This window comes from Cebus imitator, unplaced genomic scaffold (assembly GCF_001604975.1).
Source record: "Cebus imitator isolate Cc_AM_T3 unplaced genomic scaffold, Cebus_imitator-1.0 Scaffold557, whole genome shotgun sequence".
NCBI lineage: Eukaryota > Metazoa > Chordata > Mammalia > Primates > Cebidae > Cebus > Cebus imitator.
Genome location: NW_016107872.1, coordinates 363538 through 374519, shown reverse-complemented (window position 1 = coordinate 374519; position 10982 = coordinate 363538). Strand labels below are relative to the sequence as shown.

The window sequence follows — 10982 nt, the reverse complement described above, 5'->3', positions numbered from 1 at the left end:
GGGTTTATTATTAATGTATCTAGTTTTTTTCTCTCTCACTCTGAAAATATTAAATGATGGCTAATGTGGAATAAATCATTTCCTGCACTTAATGAGTCCTTGTCCATCAATAATGTTAAATTAACTGTTGACTCAGTTTCGCACTCTAAGCACATAATATTTGTTAACTCTTGAAAATTTTCAAAATGATTTCTCAAATTTCTTTTGTCTCTCATCCTTCCAACCTTCCCTCCCTCTCTCCTTCCTCTCCTCACCAATCCCCTCCCCTTCCTTCCCTTCTCTTCCTTTTCTTTCTTCCTTCTTTCCTTCCATCCTTCCTTCATTTCTTTTCCCTTATCTCATTTTCTTTCTTTGTTTGTTTTTAAAAAAGGCACATAATCTTGCTCTCATATTCCAAATGAAGGCTCAGGAAATATATATAGTTTTACTCCCTAAGGCCACATAACTTAGATTGAGAGATCATAATCAAGAATATTCTATTTATTCATTCATGGGTTAGAGAATTCCCATAGATGCCTGGGGCTGTGCTAGGCACTGGAGAGAGAGTGGTGGCCTATCCTCCAGCAGCCTAGAACAGCAAATGAGCAATGAGCAAGTAAATGAGAAGGTAACAAAATCGTGAAGGAAAATGCAAAATACATTTAAATGAATGACAATGGGACAAAATTAGCGCTCTCAAAGTTACCTTTGAGAAATGATGTTAAAGTTGAGACCTGAAGAAAAAGTAGAAGTTAGATAAAAGAGAATATGGAGAGAGAGTGTTAAATCTAAGGTAGCAGAAAGAGATAGAGAGAAAAAAATGAAGACCCGAAAATGGGCAGGGGCAGATCTTTAAAGATATCATATGCTATGGCAATAATTGTGTTCTTTATCTTGACAATAATAAAAAACATTGTGGTCAGATATAAATAAAGAAATAATGTGTGTTTCTAAAAAAAGAATACTGTGGCTTTAATGTGGAGATTGGTCTCAAATGGATAGAAGTGAACGAAAAGGTAGATAGTGAGAAATTCGCTACAGTGATTGAAATTACAGATTGCAGTGATCTAAGATGAGAAGAATGAAATTCATGGTCCTCACTGGAAAGGGCCTTGTGAAACAGACAGAAGGGTGCTATGGTAGGTGACTTTTACCCTAGAATGTGTGTTTTAGTGTGGTGTTTTAGAAAGATGACTCTTACAGTAGTATCGGGAATGCTGAATCAGGACTTGTTTTGACTAAATGTGCCAATTGGAGATTAAGCTCAATGTCATACGACAAATAGATAGCACACTGTAATCTTGATGTCAAGTTTAATGTTACTGCCACTGACCCAAGCCACCTGTTTGTTATAACGTTATTGTATAACACTAACATTAATATTGCATTTTTATATTTATATTTTACATTAATTAATTAAAATATAAAATTAAAATATTTTATGTTAATAACTTTAATATTGACATAAATAACATCTTTTTAGATGCTAAGTTTTGCTGTACATGTATCATCTTATGTATTTCTCACAGTAATCTTGTAAGGTAAATATTATACACACACTCACGAACGCAAACGTGCACACATACACACACACACACACACACACACACTACACACAAGCTTAGGGGTGCGGCAGTCATTGGTCTTCCAGGCTCCAAGCCTAGAAGGTCCATATCACTTTAGAATGGCCCTTGCCTACTAGTCCCTATCTCTGCGTCAAGTTGGAACTTGACTGCTTGTTTCTTTCCCCTGCAAAACTCTTTTATTCACCTTGTTCTAGGAGACACTCCCTTAGAAGTTTCCTCCGATTCAATAACCTGAGTAAAGTACCCATTCCCTGGCAGTTTGAGTCCTGGAGAATTTGGGGAATTGGTTAAACACATGCTGTTAAATTATATTAATACTTTACTATGTGAAAGCAGAGCTCATAGGGAATGTAGCCTGTGGGTCATATGCAGCCATTCCGTGAAGAAGGAAACGGAAGTGCAGAATAGGAAGATAATTTAAAGCAAAGCAAACAAAACAAAACAAACCCTCCCCCCACAAAAAAAAAATGCGAAAAGCAATCAAGTTATTTCCGATGACAGAAACTATAATGTTTCCACTATATCACCCTACTTTTATATCCTCTTACAAACACAGGTAATGGTGTAACATATTTTAGAAAAATTGTAAGTTTCAGTTTACAAATGGAAAGCTTCAATTTTGCCAAAAAAAAAAAAAAAAGGCAATTTCTCTAAATGCCTTATTCTCATTCAGACTGGATTACTAAAGAAAAAGAAAATATTTTAAAACTATACTTTGTGAAAGTAAATTTGTATTCATCATAGCAAAAAAAGAGAGAAATCATCCAAAACAACTCAAACTTTCCATTTTCCTGCTAATTAAAATGGAAATAAAATAGAGTATTAATCATTGCTTACATAACTTGGCTTTTATAGAAAGGCAAGATTTTGACTCTTAGGCAAATTATATTTGCCCTGCAGCTATTTTAGAAAATATTCCTCTAACTGGTGATGTAATTCTGCAATTCACATGTAGTGTTTACCTTAAGTAATTCTCACTTTCAATTGAAGTACTGGCTAGTTGCCATTAAATTAGTTTTGGCTCTTTAAAGTCATCATCATTATATAAGAAACACTGACTCTTGCTTAGAGGTCAAAATACAAAAATAATTTGGCTTCTGTGCATGTGCCTGAAATAATTAGCTATAAATAAACTTCATCATCTCTTTGATTTGCAAAGAGCAATCATAGCAGGGGTCTCAAAAGCATAGGGCAGCCAAGTAAAATTGAGCAAGCTTGTCTTGTGCAGAGATGCCAGGCCTGGAAAGGGTGTGGGCTAAATCCAGCCAACACTTAGCCTGCAGGTACCCAGCAAGAGTAAGTTTTTCCAGTATATCCAAAATCTTGCATAGTCTGAGTGAGGCTGATGAGCTATATGACCTTGGCAATACTTTCAAACTCTGTTAAATCTCAATTTCCAAAACTATAAAATGGAAATAGCGATATATAGGCCACAAAATGCATATTTGTGTAATTATAAATTGTATATTCAGGGACACATACATGATTTGTTCATAATTTTCCTGAAATTTGCACTTTCCCCAGATGTATTGTGATCTCTTCCCTTAAGCAAATGTTATTCCCTGTTAAGTAATTTTTAGTAAAATATTATTACCTGATAATTATTTCTTAGTAAATTAAGTTCTCCTCCAAATTTGTTAAAATTGATTCCATTTTTAAAATTTTATTTTGGCAAATGAAGTTATTATGAGTAATTTCTAGACAAATTAACAAAAGAGATTGAACACTCGGAATGTAATTTTAAGATCTTGAACATGTAACTTTTATGTGGTTAGAAGTGAAGATGTGGTTTGGAAAATATTTTCAAATGCATACTGTGAAAAAAAGATGCAAATTTCTGTCCATTCATTTCCCACATAACAATATATCTTTAAGTGTGTCCTTCGTTTTTCACTTTGCATAAGTCAAATACAGACTCAGTATATGCTCACATTACCCAAAAATAATCCACTCAAATGAAAAGTATCAAGCATCAGTGGGCTATGCTAATTTCATTGAAAAGATTGTAGTAAGTTTATAAGATGCTTACATCACATACCCCATAGCAAACTTTTTAAAACAGGTATGTGTAGCTTCAGACAGTGGACAGTCAATAGGATTCATCTCCTATTAAGTCTGTCAGTTTTATTCCACGAAGTCCCTCCCCAACAGATTTTTAGTTTCCATATTCTTTCTCTTAATTCCCCAGACTGCAATGATTTCTTACCTTATAAGGCAGAACAAGTCAGCAAACTTGTAGACCCACGCCTGTTCCACAGCTATCCAAGCAAAGATGGGCACTCCATTTATCAGGAACCATTTTTGCAAGGGATGGTGCCAATTATGATGATGAAGATAGTGATAAAATCTTGACACTTAGATGTATGCAATTTCTTATTTTATTTAATGGGCAAGATTTTGTCAAGTGTTTATTTTTTTCATGCCCATCTGGCAATCCTGCCTAGAAGGGAATATCACTATAATATGTTTCTCCTGTTGAGGCTGAGTTCATTCATCTGTACATAGTGGCTTTTTTCAAATAATTCAGAGTCAGGCAGTGTGAACTTAGTAGTTTATTTGCAGTGCTCTACAACAGTCAGGAAATGTATGTACATGTTAGGGGCACCAGAGGGCATAAAACTCCTTGGTCTTTTTACATACATCCACTACTTACTCCTTTTCCCAAACAATAAAACAAAGGATTACTTATGACATTTTACAGACATGCATAGTGAGTAGCAAAACTTGAACTAGGTTTAACTTAGGGCATAGCTGGTGCTGGTGCTGAAAAGCTTTCTCGTGTTATATACACACAAAAAGTGTGCATATACGCATATCTGCGCACAGGAATATTTGTTTCTTTAAGAGGGAGAAAAAAAAACAAGTCTGCCTTGCCCCAGTAATTCAGGAAAAAATTAAGGGATGATATATATGTGTGTATATGGTTGGGTGGGGGACAACTTATGCAAAACTATGAGACTTTGGGTACAAGAACAACTGCTTTTTGGCCTAAGAAATAATGCTGAAAAGTGCCGAGAAGAAGGCAGTATTTTACATCTACCATGCAACCCAAAACTCCTCAGCATGGTTGAGCGTATCAAAAGGAATCATAGATGACATAAAGAGAATTGGCCATGATGTAGATTCGTCAAGGAGCTTTTTACTTCATGACAAAATGATAATAATAATTGCTAACATTTATTGAGCAAAAGCCACAGGTGGCCAGGTAAAAAGATCAGCACCTAGAACTTCTGTGAAGAATGTTAATGTGCAATGGTGACTGAAGTCAGGGACATAGGCAGAGTGGGAGGAGTCTTAGATTATATCAGTTTCCCTGGTGAGGAATCAGAACCTATAATACTCTTACACCTACATCCCTTCAGTTACATTTTCCCAAGTTGTGGTGGCCTGGAAATATCTGCATTACTTGGGTTTTAGATGGGAAAATAAACTAGATTTATGAACAGAGAACAGAAAACAATGATAGTCCATTAGGCAAATGGAACAAATATGCCTCCTTTTCCTTGGATCCTGCTTCACTGACTGCTGATAATACACTTTATGATTTCAGGATGAGAAATAACCTTAGAAGTAGATATCATTGTTACTAAGATTGATGACTAAAGCTTTGGCTGCTGCAGCTGACAAAAATTAAATTTGTGCAAAAAGCCAGGGAAGCAGTTTCTCCAAAAAAAGAAGATCCAATGAGGGTGTTTTCTTGGTCTGTGCTTTTCCATGTATCTGTTTAGAAATCATTTTCAAGTTAAAATATTATTGTTCATGTTTTTCTTTATAATTTGCCTACTCTTGAGCCCCTAGGCAATAAAAGTAACTCTTTCCCTATTTTTGAAACATGCATTTAGAAGAAAATATATAAATTATGGTGATGGGGAGACAGAAACTTTTTGTTTATTATAACTGATAATTTATTTCTTGGAAGGTAAAATTCTTAAGAAATTATTACTATGATTTAAATTTGCTTAGAAAAACCAGTCATCCCATTTATTCATCTTATGCTCAATCAAGACCCCAGGAACCTTTACTATGATTAAAATTTGCTTAGGAAAACCAATCATCCCATTTATTCATCTGATGTTCAGTCAAGACACCAGAAACCTTTAATCAACATCTTTTCTTTTAATAACTCAGAAATGTTTCTCCTGACAAACTCTTCTCTCAGAAAATGTCTCAAGAAAAAAAAAACTGAATCCATCTGTTGTAAAGCATGTTTGTAATAAAACTTTGATATGTTTAACAAACTAAGTTGACTGAAAATGATTTTTGAACAGTAGATATTTCAGTGCCCAGCATCACTCATGTACATGTATGCAGGCTGGCCCCAACCCACATTATGGGTGGATATTGATAATCAGGAAGAGTAACTTGGAAAAATGATAGAGGTTACTCCTTAGAACCCCAGGCTTTCTCCAGGTTTCTCTTTTTTCTATCAGAATAGAAGTTACCTTTCTTTGTCACTTTAAATTTTATATTACCAGGTTTATAATTTAAGTCAATTTTTTTAGCTCTCACAAAAATATTTTAATCATCTCTCTTCATAAAATAACAAAACTATCATCTACAGTGCTTCCCAAGTGTCCTGTTTACTAATCTGTAAAATCTGGATTTAGAGAACCACTGGAGACCCAGGGAGCCAGCCTTTGAGGAAATGCATTGTTAAAACAAAATGACTGTCTCAATAGGAGACCATGATACATCTTCATGGAAACACTGCACTGTTTATATATCTGTATAGTAAGACTAGAACTCCCATAAACAGATACAATGCCAATGGAGAGGGAAGATTAAAAAAAAAAAAGAGAAAGAGTAAATCAAGCTGAAAATCTAGAGGCACTGATTTTAATTCACAGATAATATGATCACTGGCCTCAGGCTAGAATAACTTATTTCTATAAAAATGTAGCAAGTTTTTCACACTGATGGAAAGATCCAACATATTTTTAAAATATCATAGGGGGAGTTTTCTGAGACAGCCCCGGCAATAATTTATGCCATGATTCTATTTAGTGTCCAAGCATATCTATTTTTCAACTCTTCATCTAATTAAGAAGGCTTTATATAAAAGGTGGAGAAGGGGGATTTCCCTATTTAGCAATTATTAATATATCAAGAAATTATAAATCTCAATATTCAGCTGAACCCTGATTATTCAGAGATGGCTTATCATTTCTGAGTTATTTGTGCTTCTTTAAAGAGTCTCTCTTATCATTTGATTGTCAAAACAGCATATGTTTTTAAACCTAAAAAAAAGTAGGAAATATTATTCCTAGTTTACAGATGAGAAAAAATGAGCCCTAAATTGGCTGACTTTTGTCAAGGATCTCAAGGCTGGTGGATGCTCAGGGAAAAGGTAGGGAAAGCATCCAGAAAACAAATCAAAGAAAAATACATTTCTCTGTGAAAAGGCTGTAAGTATATGCATCACAGTCTAAGGTGAACTGACCCTAGAATTCATTTCTGGAAAGAGGACAGATGTGGAGAATCAGAGAAAAACACACAGAGAACTTCAGTAACTGGAGAACTTGGAAAAAAAAACACAACTCAGATTAAGAGTTAAAGGGTGGAAAAGAGATACAGAGAGGTTTCTCAGCTACTCTGAAAGAGCAGTATGGACAAGAGGGTGAATGGGTACATATCACTAGAAAGAATCTACTCAGAGATATAAAAGGTTCCTAATCAGAATAAACTAATGAGTTGTCATTGTGCGTTCTTTCTGCACATATTGTGCCTAGATGCCTGTGTAGCTACAGCAGATTTTACTCCTTTGAGCTGATTGTTTCAGGCATGTACTGGATCAATTCCTTGCTACAAAGAAGAGATAAAGTGGATTTAAAAACAGCAAAACCAGAAAAATCTATCTTTCTAATTCTGCCAACTCAAAATTATAGAACCTCAATTTTTAAATGCTCTTTAAATGTAATTTTAATAAATGTCCTTGACATGCCCTTGTTCGTTTTCCCTTTTTCTATATATGTGCTTTTGGGGGAATATTCAGAAAGAAATCAATGTTTCCTTTCATTATTAATGCATACTCTTTATCTTGTAGAGTAAGAGAATAAGGTTTTCTGAATTAATCATATGCCATGGAAGGTAAGTAACATATCCAAATACTTACCTTATTGCCAAATCAGGTTCTACTTTTTCCATAAACTTTGGATATTCCTTCCTATCTTAATATGTTAATTCATTCAAGAAATACTTATTGGGCACACAATATCTATGGCAGGAACTATGACATAGGATAAGGTGGTGAATAAGACAACCTTGATACATGCCCTCATGGAGTTCACTTGGTGGGAAAGATAAATCTTTCCAAATTTTCCTATCTATATCACATCATTTTCTCTTTCTGTAAACTGTGTCACTTGGCAGCTGATACTACAAAGTTTAGGATTTATTATGCTCTATTTATTTGTTTGTATTATCCTCCTCCCGACTAAATTATGTAAACCAATATAGAGCAGTTAACATACAGTTCTTTTTTAAGTTCCATGATACCAATCACAGTGCTAATCAGAGAAGAAAAAAAAAACTGATAATGTTTGTTGATTAGCTGATGGATATGTAATTTATTCAGTATTAAAAATCTGAATAGAGACCTCTATAGAAAACATTAACTCTTTCTATTGTATAATTTTTTAAGCAAAAAGCAGTATTTAAGTAGCTCTTTAAAGGTATGAATTTTCCAACTTGCTAGGGAAAAATGATTTATAATATGTGCAACAGTTTAGAAGCATGAGATGGTATAAAACAATTTAATCATAAAATAAATCTTTAGTGGCTTCTCTGTACTAGTCAGTATTCAATGTGCTTATTCATATTGACTTATCTACTCCTCACAACCATTCTCTAAGGTAGTAGTATAAATACTCTAATTTTACAAGTTAGAAATGTGAAACACGGAGAGCTTAGGTAATTTACCCAAAGTCACAAAAGTACTAAGTGGCATAGACATATTTAAAACTCAGCAATTTAGTTTCAGAGTCCATGTCCTCATGCAAACTACTATACCACATCTCAGAGTAAAGCTTTTTTGGACTTGAGTATGTTATAAATAATAAAATATGAGAATAGGAGATCAGTTTGGGTCAGATCCAAAACAATCAATTATAATGTACTAAGTATTATTAAACTCATTTTTTAAAGGGACTAAGATGTGTTGAACTGTTTTTTTAAAGTGACACTTTTTCAAGACTATATAGAAAGAACTGAAGATTTAAGGTGGGAGGGCTGTATTTAAAAACAGGAAGGCAATGTAAGACTTAAAAAGAATAAACTCTGGAATCAGTCTGATATACGCTCAAATCCTGACTGAGTAGTCATTAGTTCTGAAATTTCCAGTTCTCTTTCTTCTAACTGTACCTTTGAATCCCCATTAAGTTAAGCAAGCCCAGGTCTCTTGCTTTAGCCAAAGAAATGTGAGAATAAGTTCTATGTATCTTTTATGGGTGGAAGACCAAATATTGCATAATTTGCTATTTCCCCTATCACTATGGGGAGTTCACTTTCAAGGTTTTCATTCTCAGACATTTTGGTGTTTGCTGCTGTAGCATAAACTACTTTATGCTGAGAGGCACACAGGCTTTGGCAAATAATAGTTTTATCTTAAATTATTTAACAACCTAAGCCTTTATTTACTCATATATAAAAAATGGGGTGATGATGATATCTGATTTTTAATTTTTTGTTACTCTTTTGTTTTGTTTGGCATACTTTTTTCTTAAAGTCTAGCACATAGTTGTTACTCAGCAGATGCTAATTCATAAGAAATGAGCTAAGTAAATAGCAGAAGCACAAGGAACAGATTCTAAAGACAGTTTGAGACAAAATAAACAGAGCTTGAGTCCAATTTGATATAAAGAATAGTACAAAAAAAGTAAATAACTAGGGATAATCCCAAGTTTTCAATTTACAGACAATTTGATGGATTGTAGCATTAATAACTAAAAATAAGATATAGAGGAGGTCAAGTTGAGAGATGATGTCCTCCAAGCCATTTATATGTATCCAAGCCAGATATTATGAAGTAAAGACAAGGAACTCAAGTGTGAATCTAATATAGAGAGCATTTCATCATTTTGTCCCTACATTAAGACGCCTAAAATGTTGACTAGTTTGCTGCAGACCATCTGAAACTTAACTAACTGTCAGTGCTAACATTCCAGAGATAATTCAGAGGAAAATAATTCAATAGACGAATTTATTCTGTTACATTCTTTTGCTTCCTTTTCAGTGTCACCCCTCTTGGAATCTTTTTTTGGAGTCATACACAACTGACACTAAGAAAAAGAAACAGAATTGTAACCCTGTTTGATAAGCTGAATTCATGTGTTACTGAACTCCCTGAGCCTCATGTTCCTTCACTAGAAAAAAAAGATGAAATGATGCTATATAACTGATAGAGCTGCTGAAAGTTTAACTGTGATAATATGTGTGAAATACCGAATCACAGAGCAGAAACTCTGTAAGTATGCTTCCTTTCCCCGTCCTTGGATTAATCCTAGTTATTCCCTTTCTAGAGGAAGTTTTCTAGCTGAATCGTAAAATTCTTTGTATTTTATTCCTTCTGCATATCTTATTGCTGAAAAACGAATCTATATTTTACTATGAATGTTGAAAAAGTAATTTTTATAAACTCAATTATATAATTCCATGTGTATCTGCCTTTTATTTTCCTAAACAAAATGTTTGATATGGCACGATTTAGCTCAAAACAAAGATGTGCAAGCAATGAGAAAAGAACCAATTTCTAAAATTTAATTTTGCTATAAGTGAATTCAGCTAAAATATTCTAATTAACATATTGGTCAGATGTGATATTGAGCCAGTCAAATTTTATCATTGCTTGCAGAGAGTTTAACTCACTCAGAGTAAGGATCAAGAGCCATAGCATGAAGTGAAGTTGGCACAAGAAACATCTCAATTCACAGAAACATGGAAGAAATTTACCCACAGAATGTGCAGTAAAGTAATGCCAGGACAGTTAAAAGCTTTGTGCAGTGGCAGTATCGTAGCCAATGAGGTTTATCTGAGGCGCGATTATTGCTAATTGAAAACTTTTCCCAATACCCCGCCGTGACGACTTGCAATACAGTCGGCACTGGCAATTTTTGACAGTCTATACGGAGACTGGTTTTTCTTTTTATAAAAAAAAAATTAAAAAATAAAAAATAAATTAAAATTCCTGTTAAAATTGACTTTCTGCTGAAAATCTAGAAAATAGTTTAATAAATATGGATACTTTTGTAAACATTGTTAAGATATAGGTAAGTAGGGGGTATGTTATAATCAATTCTTTTAATGTTTTAAATCACCCAGATGGTTTTTTATAAGTCTACTCTTAAATTCTAAAATTAGAAATAACTTATTTAAGAAGAAAACCAAAAGTCAAACTTGATATTATAGCATGGTACAGTTTCT

At 33.8% G+C, this 10982-nt stretch overlaps 1 non-coding gene across 1 annotated transcript; it reads left to right on the top strand.

The window, feature by feature from the left end:
• Positions 1-10550: 10550 nt before the first annotated feature.
• Positions 10551-10691, top strand: LOC119469054. The gene has a single exon (XR_005197873.1). It is a non-coding gene; the product is annotated as a U4 spliceosomal RNA (small nuclear RNA).
• The last annotated feature ends 291 nt before the right edge of the window (positions 10692-10982 follow it).